The sequence below is a fragment of the Lagenorhynchus albirostris genome, chromosome 13, assembly GCF_949774975.1.
Source record: "Lagenorhynchus albirostris chromosome 13, mLagAlb1.1, whole genome shotgun sequence".
Classification (NCBI taxonomy): Eukaryota; Metazoa; Chordata; class Mammalia; order Artiodactyla; family Delphinidae; genus Lagenorhynchus; species Lagenorhynchus albirostris.
Window position 1 is genome coordinate 8831135 of NC_083107.1, and position 12415 is coordinate 8843549.

Genomic DNA, 12415 nt, shown 5'->3' on the forward strand with positions numbered 1-12415 from the left:
CCAGCCTTCTTGCACTTAGGAACACTAGACAGCACCTCAGCACTGTCCTTGGGGGCCATTTAAACAGTGAAATCACCGACGTAAAGCATAAAAATGTGGCACTAAATAGACTGTGAGAAAGAGACTTATTTACAGTATGAGCTGAATCGAGAAGGCAAAGCATCACCTTGCTCAACCTCAAAGAACCAGCACATCGGTTGACTCAAATTTCACACCACTCTGCACACGCCCTCCAATGACCGTGAAAGCGCAGCGAGCATTGGTTTTGGTGGTTACAAATAAATTTTAGCAAGTAGGCAAACTGGCAGATATGGAATCCAATAATAATGAGGAGTAACCGTATGTGATAAAGCAAATATAGCAAAATGTCCATTGTAGAATCTAGGCGGTGGATAATTTGTACAACTAATTGTTCCTGTTTTCTGTATATTTGTAAGTTTTTAGATAATGTTGAAAAAAATTATTTCCCCTTAACAGTTTCTGGTCGTTTCTCTACTGAGATGGGCCCACTTAAGGCCACCCAGGCATAGTTTTGCATTCAAGGAAGGCTCCTTGGGTACCCTTCTTACTTAAGCGATTGTAAGCAGGGGGTGCAAAGCAAGCTTTTGTGGATTGAGAAAGGCTGCCTTTCCCTGGGCGTCCAGGAACATGCAAGGATGGGCACTGGAGCCAAGAGGAAGATACTAGAGCGGGAATCAGGTGAGGTCTGAATCGGTGCAGCTGGAGGAGGGGCCGGAATCTGCGTTCTAACCAGATAGCGTCTAACGCTGGGGTTGGGAGAGCCAGGGCTGTGGGGGTCTTGGATGTCCCGATAGTTACAGGCAGGTGATTAATCGGGGACCTGGAGATGCAGGTCACCATCCCAGAAGAGTGTTTTAAAAGAGTCAGAAGGGCTCCTAGGTATTCATCCTAGAGAAATGGAAACTTACGTTCACACAAACAGGAATGTTTATAGCAGCTCTATTCACGACTGCCAAAATGTAGGAACAACTCAAATGTTTCCCAACAGATGAATAGATAAAGTGTGGTATATCCCTGCAGTGGGACACTACTCAGCCTGAAATGGAAGGAAATGCTGATACACACATGAATGAATCTCAAAGGCGTCAGGTTAAGTGAAAGGGGCCAGACTCAGAAGGCTACAAACCATATGATTCCATTCAAAACTGTAGAACAGGGTGTGGAGAAAAGGGAACCCTCTTGCACTGTTGGTGGGAATGTAAATTGATACAGCCACTATGGAGAACAGTATGGAGGTTCCTTTAAAAAATGAAAAACAGAACTACCATATGACCCAGCAATCCCACTCCTGGGCGTATACCCAGAGAAAACCACAATTCAAAAAGACACATGCACCCCAATGTTCATTGCAGCACTATTTACAATAACCAGGTCATGGAAGCAACCTAAATGCCCATCGACAGACAAATGGATAAAGAAGATGCAATGGAATATTACTCAGCCATAAAAAGGAAAAAAATTGGGTCATTTGTAGACATGTGGACGGACCTAGAGACTGTCATACGGAGTGAAGTAAGTCAGAAAGAGAAAAGCAAATACCATATATTAACACATATATGTGGAATCTAGAAAAATGGTACAGATGAACCAGTTTGCAGGGCAAAAATTGAGACACAGATGTAGAGAACAAACGTATGCACACCAAGGGGGGAAAGCGGGGGAGGGGGCAGTGCTGGTGGGATGAACTGGGAGATTGGGATTGACATGTATAAAATAGATAACTAATAAGAACCTGCTGTATACATAAATAAATAAATAACATAAAAGGAATAAAAACAAAACGAAACAAAAAACTGCAGGGCCATGCAGTGGCTGCCGGAGGCAGCAGGCCCAGTGGGGAGCAGGGGTGATGGGATGTGGATGGACCGCAAAGGTGTATGAGGGAATTCAGGGCAATAGCCTATACCTTGACTGAGATCGCAGTTTCTCAGTTGTATGCATGTGTCAAATCTCACAGAATTTTTCACTAAAAGGGGTGAATTTTACTGTATGTAAATGATACCTTAATTTTTTTTTAATTAAAAGGGGAGAAAGGGAGCTGGAAGGTATAGACACACCAGGCACTACAAATATTAACTGAAATAGGAAAGAGAGAGCTGTCTACACTCCTGCCTCACTTCCTTGATTCCCTCTGTCTCATCCAGCCTCACAGTCTGCTCCCCTCACCTCCACCAGGGTGCTCTCCAGCTGCAGAGAACTCGATATCACCACCTGATGGGCACCAGGCAAGCACTTCGTGCCCTCTTCCAGGCTGGGTCCCCTGCGTGATGGACACTGTGACCCCCCCACACACACTCTTGGGTCCTTCGCCAACCCCCTGGCTTGCCGCCTTCCTCTCTGACGGTTCCTGCTCTCTCTCCCTCTCCAACCCCCGTCCCCTACTTAGGCCATCCCGTCTGTGGCTACCCACGCTGCCACTCCCACTTGTCTCATCCAGATCTCTCCCCTGAGGTCGGTTTGTGCTGCCATCACCTTCTTTGATCTCCACCTGCTGTGTCTATTAATAAAACCTGAGATCCAGATCTAACTCACACGGTGACTGTGGTCGGCTGAACCCCACAGCCTGTTTCCCACATGAGCTGAAGCTCCGGGATCTGCAAGTTGCTTTTAGGCGATTCTTCCTCAAGGCCTCCGTTGCTCAAGAACCTACTGTGGCTCCCTCCTGCCTACATCATTGAATCAGACTAAATTCCTCGGCCCTCCCTCTGCTCCAGCCAGGCTGCACTATCAGCCTTCCTTCAAATGCAGTTCCATGCAGTGTGCTCCACCGGATATACCCTCCCCACTTCTCTCCACTCTCCGAGTCCAACCAGCCCTGCCTGGCAGACTCACGGCCCTGCTCCCCACAGGGTATCAGGACCTGAGGCAAGGCAGCGAAGAGAGGGTTTGTCCAGGGATCATGGGGAGGGGTGGGGGTAGTGAAGCTGGTCTCTGGGGCAGGAAGCTGTGGCAGGAAACTGTCAACAACACAGTTTGAGAAGCTCCACCCTGTGGTGGCCACAGGTGCAGCCTGGGTAGCCGGAGGCAGATGAGTGCAGAAGCGGGAGTGGGGAGAGGCTGCCTCTTGAGACCCAGTCCAGGGCCAGAAGCCATGATTGGCCATCTCGGACCTGAGTCCAAGGTGTCCCAAAGGCAGAAGCCTTCCCCACGCATTCTCAGCTTTATTCCCACTTCCCTGTCCCTTTGCCAATAACAACGACAACAGTAATAACAACAGCTTTCAGAGGAGCCTGGCCGGTCTGCAGCCTCCTGGACGATCAGATGTTTCTGTCCTGAGCCATGTCCGGGCAGGCTGCACGGCTTTCCTCAGAGACATGCCCACCATGAGACTTCCCCACCCCACTCCTGCCTGGGCTGACCCCCTCCATCCTCCCCCTGAGCTTGCGAGGTCCTCGTGAGTTCAGAGATGCTCATTTGGCCTTCCCATGGTTTGCAGCTCCACAGAGAGACCACGGGACCCCAGCCTCGTTCTCACAGCCCAGGTCCTGGGGAAAGGGGAGGAAAGTTTGATCCTTGGCTAAAGGGATCTGCCTGAAATCCCACCCTTTAGGCATCCTTTTTGGGGACAGGCAGGGTTAAATTCTACCTGTTCCAGACACACAGGATGCCCCAAACATACTTTGAAAGAAATACAGGTCAAGAGATCAACTATGTTTACAAAAGCTGTGGAAAGCATATTTGCATATTAAAGGCTCTGAGAAGACCTGCCAGGAAAGGACTATGCTTTTCAGCTTTGTTTAATCCTCACACCTACGTAGCAGGGCCTGGAAGTGCTGCTGTTCCACAGAACAGACTCAGTATCCAAAGCCCCAGTTAAATGTCTACCATGAGACACCAGAGGGAAGACTGAGGCAGTCAGGCTGCCGACGGAATGAGATGATCCCCCTGGACCTGGCAGGTCTGGAGGCCCCAGGTGCCACCCACAGCCAGACATCAAGTGTCCCCACCCAAGGAATGGGGGTGCAGCCCCTCACTGCCCAAGACCCCAAGTCCCCCCTAAAGCCACCCTTCCTGCTCCCCAGTCTGCAGGCCACCAACAGAGGCAGCACAGACATTTGTCAGCTGCCATCTTGGTTACGTTCCAAGTCACAAAGACAGCAGTTAGCGCTGTGCCCTGGATGGCAACAGGCTCCTTATCCTTTCCCTGACACCAGGGCATCAGATCTGATCATGGAATCATGGATCTACTGGGTAGTAGCAGTGTGGTCCTGGGCGGGGAGCCATGCTCGCCAGACCCACCTGGAACACAGCACCAGTGAAGGTGCCCAGTGCTGCGGGGCTGCGGGGATTCCGTGAGAGAAGGCTCACCTGGCCCGCCCTTGTCCTGGCCCGTCCTTTTCTGCTCGCAGCCCTCCAGGACTCCCACGTCACTCAAGGTTAAAGCCCAGGTTCTTACAGCGGCCTTGCCCAATCTGCCCCATCACCTCCTGGCCTTCAGTTACTCCCCACCAGCCACACGGGCCTCCTTATGTTACTTGTTCAGAGCACTGAAACAAATCAGGCCTGGTCCAACCTCAGGGCCTTTGCACTGGCTGTTCCCTTTGCCTGAACACACTTCCCCCAACACCCCTCACTTCATTCGGGTCTCTGTGTAAATGTCACCTCCTCCTCCAAGAGGTCTTCCCTGACCTCCCTCTCTAAAATCGCCTCCCCTTCTCTCTCTATCACTGACCCAGCGTTACTGCTCTTCACCACTGAAAATGTGATGTACCGTCAACTTGTTCCCACAGGATCTTTGTCCCCTGCTAGAACGTAAGCATGGTGAGAGTGGACATGGTCTCCTTCCCCTGCCTATACCAGCCAGGCACATCGTAGGTGCCCCATAAATGTTCGTGGTGGGCAGAGGCTACTGATACTGGGGTACCTGGGAAGGTATGCAGCTCGCTGTGGTGGGTGGAGACCCCTCTGCAGGTCCTTGGAATTTGGCAGCCTGATGAGGGATGAGGGGCTGTGGGGGCCTCCCTAGGAGAGAATAGTGAACGGAGGATCTAGCGGCTTCCTCCACTAACCAGTGGTGGGAGAGGAGAGAACCAATCGGACCAATCGGAGGAGATTTCGCACAGGCTGTTCCCTCTGCCTGGAACAGTGCCCACACCCTTCTCCAAGCCACCCTCAGCTGTCCCTTCCACCCAGAAGTGTTCCATGATTTCCCCCCTCCCTCCCCAGCTGAGTCAGGCACCTCCTCTGTTCTCCCAGGGCCCCGTCCTCCCACATCACAGCCCTGGTGGCCACGTATGATCAGTCTGTTTGCTCCACCGTCTCTGACCAGCATGAGCTCCCCAAGGCAGAGCCTATGCCTGTCTTGTTTTCACGATAGCCCCTGCTTCCTCCCGACAAATATTTGTCAAGCGGGCAACAATAACAATAGCCTCTGTACCGAAGACTTTACGACATCTCTTCTGAGCATTATCCATTTAATCTAATCCTCACCGCAATTCCATCAAATGGGAACTGTTATCCCCATTCCTCAGCTAAAGAAACTGAGGCTCAGAGAGGTTAATGTCATGTTCAGAATCATGTAGCCTGTGAGTGGCAGTCAGGATTTGAACTCAGGTCTCTCTGACCAGCAGCCAGCACTAGCCACTCTAGCGCGTGGCCATTAGGAGAATGCAATCCACGGCTCTGACCTGGGTCCCCAGGGGCTCCCACGCCTGCCTGGCCCAGGTGTCGCTGCACTTTGAGCTGCCTTCAACGGTCAGGGTAAAGAGTGCTGGCCTGTTGGGGGTTGGAAGCAGGTCCTCAGGCCTCAAACAGACTCTATCTGTTGACCAACTGACTGAATAATGCCACGAGATCAGTCCCCACTGCCACCACTCCCCAGCGATTTCAACCTCTGCTGCTGGCGTTCTAAGGGTTGTGTAACCTCTGCAAGGAGCTATCCCTCTCTGGGTGCCAGGCTCTGTGTAACAGGAGATGGGAAAAGACTTAGGGGACAGAAAAGGTGGGATGAGTCAGGAGGACAGAGCCTGACAGTGGGGACCGCACGGTGCTATCCGTGCATTGTAGGGTGTTTAGCAGCACCCCTGGCCTCTGTCTTCCTAGAGACCAGTAACACCCCCTGAGTCACAAGCAAAAATGTCTCCAGATGGCACTGAATGTCCCCAGCAGGCATGGGGGAGGCAAAACTGGCTCCAGTTAAGAAGCACTTCCTTAACGCTATGCTTTGGGGTGCGGCGGGGAGCTGCCAGCATGGAGAGGTCTGGTTGCTGCAGCCCCGAGGAGAGTCTCCAGGAGCTATGAGCCCGCCCAGAGCTAGTGGTCATAATTAGGACTTTAGCAATACGCTTATACAGCACTATTGTGTGCCAGGCACTCTAGAGAAATTCACCCGCCGAATCCTCGAGAGGATGCTGTGTGTAGAGGATTTGTGGATTTGGCACCTGAAGACTCAGAGAAGGAGGAAATTGCCCAAGGTCACACGGCACACAGGGTAGGTGGCAGAGCCAGGCCTCAAATCGGCCTCCTGGCTCCAGGGTGTACACGAAACGCCATCCAGCTGGGCCGCCTGCCTGCCCAGCGTCCCTGCCAGGGCTGTGTGGCAAGGCTGGAGGACAGGCGACAACAGGAAAAAGCAGCTCTGCACTGGCAGGGTAAGAGCCCTCACAGGTGATACCCAAGGACCTTCCAGCGCAGGAGTCCCCGACCCTAATCTCTCAGCAAAGCTTTATTAAGCACCTACCGTGCGCTTGCTGCCGTGGCTAAGACAAGAGCGACAAAGCTCATCTTGAGCCGTTCACCACACGAACCCCTGTTCCTTCCTGCCATGACCCTTTCCTGCTTGGGACACCTTTCCCAACCTCTCACCCCACAGTCAGGAGCCAAGCACCTACTAGTTGCCAACATTTGCATCTGCATTTAACAAATGGGCAAAGTGAGGTTCAGAGAGGCCAAGCAACTTGCCAAGGACACACAGCGGTTGAGCAGGATTCGAGCTGTTTCCTTCTTCACATCTCTGTTTCCCCTTTAACCTGAGCTCCCCTACAAATGGCTGGAGCCTGTCCTGGGTCCCCTCATGGGAATCATCCGGCATTTTGATGTTCAAGTTCACAGCCCTGTTGAGCCACCCTCACATTCACGGCCCTGGGGGACAGAGCACACGTTTGCTTTCTCTGGAGTTTTCTCTGCTTCCTGAAGTCAAGGTTGCTGCACTGATGGGGTCCTGCAGGAGGCTAGGGACTGAGCAGGCACCTCTGTGGCCCCTGGATATAGGCGTCCACTACCACTCGGCGGGCCCGCTGGAGCGAGACCTCCTTCCCTCAGGGTGGCCACAGGTCGTGTCTGCTTCCTTTCCCAGCTGGGTGTCACCCACCTCGGTCCTACAGCCCTTCTGGTACCACAGTGTCCTCCTGACTCTGTCCTCCTTCACCAGACCCAGGCCACCCCTGGAGATGGCGGCTGGGTGCTGCCCCATCTGGGATGACTTACCTGGGGATGTGCTGACGGGTGTGGAGGCACAAGCCACCTGCAAGGTCTCTGGTCCCAAAGCCGACAGACAGCTGGTTCTAGATGAAGAACTGGGGTCCGAGAAACTAACTTGGGCTTCTCTGCAGCCCGAGCCCCCAGCCTGAAGCCACCACCGGCTAACCACCCACTCATACACCCTGGCAAGGGGTAAGGAGGTCATACCCCACCAGGGTTTCTCACTCGGGGTGGAGGGGGTGGGGAATCTGAGTCACCCTCTGCTGGCTGCCCCGGAAGCCCCTGCGGTGGCCGTGCTGGCAAGAAAGAGGCAGAAGGCCGGAGGCCAGCCACTCACCTGGACACCCCAGCGGAGCACGGCGGCCGAGCTGGGCAGGGACTGGCCCGGAAGGCCTGATGTGCTCTTGGAAGCGCCTTTCTCTGAAACTCAGCCTGTTTCCTTGATGCGAAGACAGGAAAGGGGGCTGTGTTTGAAGTTTACGTCAAAGTCACAAAGTGCTGTGTTCAAGGAAAATCGCAAGCCATGTGCTCCAGGGAGGGCAGATGGCACTTCCGGGGCCAAGCAGAGCCTGCCCAGCAGTGGGGGGAATGAGGCGAGCTGCAGGCAGGGGTTATGCTAGAATGATGATCCCAACAGCATCCCCTAAACCTGGAGAGGGTAAGGGAGGGGAGCCGTGTGCCGGAATGGGGGTGGGGTAGTGGCAGTGGGAGGGGGATCCCCAGGACTCATTGGAAACTGGAATGCCCCCACTTTCCCTTCCCAAGGGGACATGGACCCGGGGCCTGTCCCTGGCTGAATTGCTCATATGAGTGATTTATTTATTCCACAGACAGGTTAAAGCCGGAGAGACGATAAACCTCCCAAGTCGGTCCACGCCGCAAAGGTCAGAGCACCTGCTGTGTGCCAGCCATCAGGTCAGCAACGACCGCCCCGTGCCTGCCCCCAGACGGTCCACAGTCTAGGCGAGGGGCCAGCTGGGTCACCAGCATGACCAGGGCTGGGAGGGCGGAAGCCTGGGCACCGTGTATCCACACAGGAGCCCGACGCAGCCTGGGGGTGGCAGGGATGGCTTCTAAGAAGGATCGGTCATGTCGTCAAGACACGGAGATGGTGTGTCCCCCAGCACGCACCCGATCCCAGCCCAGCCCCGCGCACTGCACCTGGCTGCAGTGCACACTGCACTGCACCTGACCACCTCCTGCGCTGCTCACAACCTCTTCTTCAGCCTCTTCTCCTCCTCACTCACCCACCCTCTGACCACTTGACCACATCTAACATCTGCTCCCTCGGCGGCCCACGGAGCTGTCAGGATGCAAGGCCGGGCCTGTCCTGGAATCCACTCTGCCCCATCCACCCCCACTGCCCTGAGGCTTTGTGGGCTCTCTCACCTCTTCAGTGGCTCGTCACCCGTGGGGCCTTGGGGACCTCCATGGGCTGTCCTAGGCCCACCGTTGAGACCAAAAAATCTTTCTTCTCCTGCACCTGCGCCCTGGGGGAAGTGGGTTCAGCTCCCCAACTGGCCTGGCATTTCCTTCATGCTTTACCCCAGGACTCCTTTCCTGGGACCCTCTCCCCCAGCCTCTACTACCCCCCAGTTCCCTAAATCCCCCCTCCTACTCAGGAAATCTTTTTTCTAAGCTTCAGGCTGGGTACTTTCCCCCTACATAGATTTCTCCCAAAACTGTTTTCGCTAGAAGAGCTCCCTTTCCCCACAGACATCGTGAAATTCAGGAGGCAGAATAAAATCTTTGTTTCCATACTGGATGCTCCTTTCCTGGGGCAATGAGAGAAGAATGCCCCAGCAAACTGAAGAGGAGAGAAATCACAGCATCAGAACCACATAAGCTACGATTATAATAGCAGCACTTACTGAGCACTTACTACGTGCCACACAATGTTGTGAGCGGTTTACAGTTTAACCCATTGAATCCATTTTCCAGATAAGGTAAGTGAAGCCCAGAGAGGTTAAACAACCGACTCCAAGTGGCCAGGCATGATGGGAGCAGGGCAGTCTGGCCCCATAGCCCAGGCCATGGTGGACATGGGAGGAGGAAAGCTTGATTGCAAAATAGCTCCCTGTGGGGCCGGCCTCCCAGAGAGCTGGAAGCTGAGCAGGCTGCCTGTGGGGTGCCCGAGGGGCAGCAGCATTTGGGGCTTGCTGTCTCTGGGGTCTTCAGGCCTGAGAAAGGGGCTCCCAGCCTCTTCAAGGCACTGGCTCGGCAACCCTCTAACCCACTTCCATCTCAGAGACACGTCCTGAGGGGCCCAGGCCAGCTGGGTGCTCAGACAGTTCTGAGATTGGCCTGCAGATAACGCCGTGTGTTTTGCCAAAGTGGAGGGTGGTGGATGCGTCTCTTGAATGTGCAGACGAAAGAGCGGATGGAACAGTGGGCTGGAAAAGTTGCGGTGCGTTTGCCCAGCGTGGGTCTGGGTAAATATTCACTCTAGACATGCAAAGAGCCTCAGAAGAATTTGACCACTCACACTCACCCCCACCCCCACCCGGGCCCTTGCCCAGCTGGTCCCCGCCTGAACTCTCTTTCCCCACTTCTTCTCCTCCATTTGACTCTTCCTTCTCCTCCAGGTCTCTGATTACATGCAGCTTCCTCCAGGAAGCCTTCCCCATCCTCAGACTGGGTGGGGTGGGACTCTGTGCTAGTTTCACCTGCCCTTGAGCCGGCCAGATTTGGTTCCACAGCCAAAAAGACACCAGGCCACTGCAGGGGTAACACCCGGCAGGTGGGCCCTGGGGTGGAGGTTTCAGGCTGCCAGAGAAGACTCACATCTCAGCACAGTGATGCCCCCAGGGCCCCTACTGAATGCCCTCCCACCTGGGTGTCTTCAACCGTGCAGCACCCGCCTTTCCTCTGGGTGGTCAGACAACGTGACATTTACCTCCTTGCTGTTCTTGTCTGGTTCTTCCACTTAGAGCTGAGGGACCTTGAGCAAGTTACTTGACCTCTCTGTGCCGTAGTTTCCTCATTCAGGAAATGAGGATGATAATGGTACCCACCTCATGAGCATCAAAGCAGATGCTCCATTATCGCCATCATCATCACCACCACCATCATCTCTCCGTTTCCCCAATTTCGATAGTGTGCTACCGACTGCACGTCCAAGGGCAGGAACAGGATTTCCTTGCGCCCTCCAGGGCGTAGCTCTTGAGTACAGCATCCTTCCAAGAGCAATTTAGGATTCTAAAGGTTGAAAGTGACACCCCCCCACACACACAAAAAAAGAAAATTAATCCAACCTGGCTTAAGTCAGAAGAGAATCAATTTGCTATAGCAGCCATAGGCTGTGCCCTCCTCTGGGGGTCATCAAATGGACCGCTCTTCTTAAACGTCCAAACCGCAATGACAATGCCATCTCTTCAGATAGGCCTTCGGGGGCTCCCTATTCATTCAACACTGAGTACCTACTCTATGCCACACTCTGTTCTAGGCGCTACGGAGCTGCTGTCAACAACACAGATGAAAATCCCTTCTCTTGTGGAGCTGACAGTCTAGTGGGGGAGACAGGGAAGTAACAAAATAGTCAAGTATTCCATGGAGTATATCAGGTGGCTCCAGGCGCTAAGGAGTGAAATAAATCAGGAAAGAGTAGAAGAGGTTCATAGGTGTGTGAATTTGAACAGAGGGGTCAGGGCAGGCCTCACTGAGGGGATAACCTGTGAGTCGAGACTTGAAGGAGGTACAGGAGGGAGCCATGGAGATATTGGGGGAACAGCATTTCAAGCAGAGGGATCAGCAGGTGCAAAGGCCCTGGGGCAAGACTGGACCTCTGTGAGGTGGGGATTATCTTGTTCCTGGCTGCATCCCCAGCAACTAGAGTTGGCACATAATGGAGTTTAACAAATATAGCATGATGGATGAAAAGCTCAGGTATGGGCTTCAGGAACAACTTACTCAAGGCTCAAATGATGGCCTCAGGGTTGTTACCTCCTCTATCTGTTGACTTTATTCTCAGATAACTTTTCTCCCCGGGGTCCAAGATAACAACTCAGCTTCAAATCCCACTCAGGAGAAAACATCTATTTCTCAGTATTCCCAGCATAAGCTCCATCACAGCTCATTGGCTGAGTGGATCACATGTCCATCCCTTACCAAGTCCCTGAAACCAGCGGATTGGATGTGAGAGTGGCTTAGGACCCAGTCACAAAGCCCATCCACACCACACTGAGACCGGGGAGAAGAACCCAAAGGGAAGTTGGAGGCTACGGCTGGAAGGATGCTGGACAGGTAAAAAGCCACAGTTTTGCAGAACAATCATAACAGCTAAGATGTATTTATTCATTTATATTGAGCACTCCTGTGTGTTGACTCCAGCTAGGGTGCATTTAATGCTCACAACAGCCACAAGAAGCAGGTTAGCCCCGTTTTACAGATACAGAAACTGAGGCCAAGAGGAAACTGAAGCTTGAGATTTCACAGCTAGTAAATGGCAGAGCCTGAGGTCTGCTGGCTCAAATGGAGCCCAGAGCCTCCACAAGGCTCAGCCCTGAAATCTCCTGTGCTGTGTGGTAGCCACCCTTCACCACGCCAGGGCCAGGCTGGCTGGACCAACCACTGAGCTGGAGGTGGAAGCCCTGAGCAAACTGGGAACACAAAGGAAACCACCTCTTTGATAGAGAAAGAGGGAGAGACCGCTCAGGGCAGGCTCCCAGCGGGCCCACGGGGCTGGGGAGGCCGCTGGTGGAGGCTAGAGGCACATGACCCCAACTTGTTTCTCAAATGGAAGCTGAGGTAGGGGTAGGAGGCCAGTGGGAGGGTGGCCTGCCTCTCAGGTCTGGGGTCCTGAGAGGTCTGGATGAGGATGGAATGAGGACAGGCGTACAACCTGTCGGGAGCTCAAGGAAGAATCTGGCATTTATGGTATGCCTGCTGTATACCCGAGCCCTGACAGCCACATCTCCTTCCACGCTCAGGAGGCCACCAGCAGCCTGCTGTCGGGCAGCTGATCCACGTGCTCCCC

At 53.6% G+C, this 12415-nt stretch overlaps 1 protein-coding gene across 3 annotated transcripts in view; it reads right to left on the reverse strand.

The window, feature by feature from the left end:
- Positions 1–7883, reverse strand: part of LOC132531642 (tyrosine-protein kinase ZAP-70) — a 30282-nt gene extending 22399 nt beyond the window's left edge. The window contains exons 1-2 of one of the 3 annotated variants that reach the window (XM_060169594.1): positions 7778–7883; positions 7447–7535 (exon numbers count right to left, since the gene is read on the reverse strand). The gene's annotated coding sequence lies outside the window, so the exon portion shown is untranslated. Of the gene's footprint in view, positions 1–7446; positions 7593–7777 lie in introns of those variants that run through there. The other 2 variants (XM_060169596.1, XM_060169595.1) reach the window with 2 other exon arrangements.
- Between the last annotated feature and the right edge of the window lie 4532 nt (positions 7884–12415).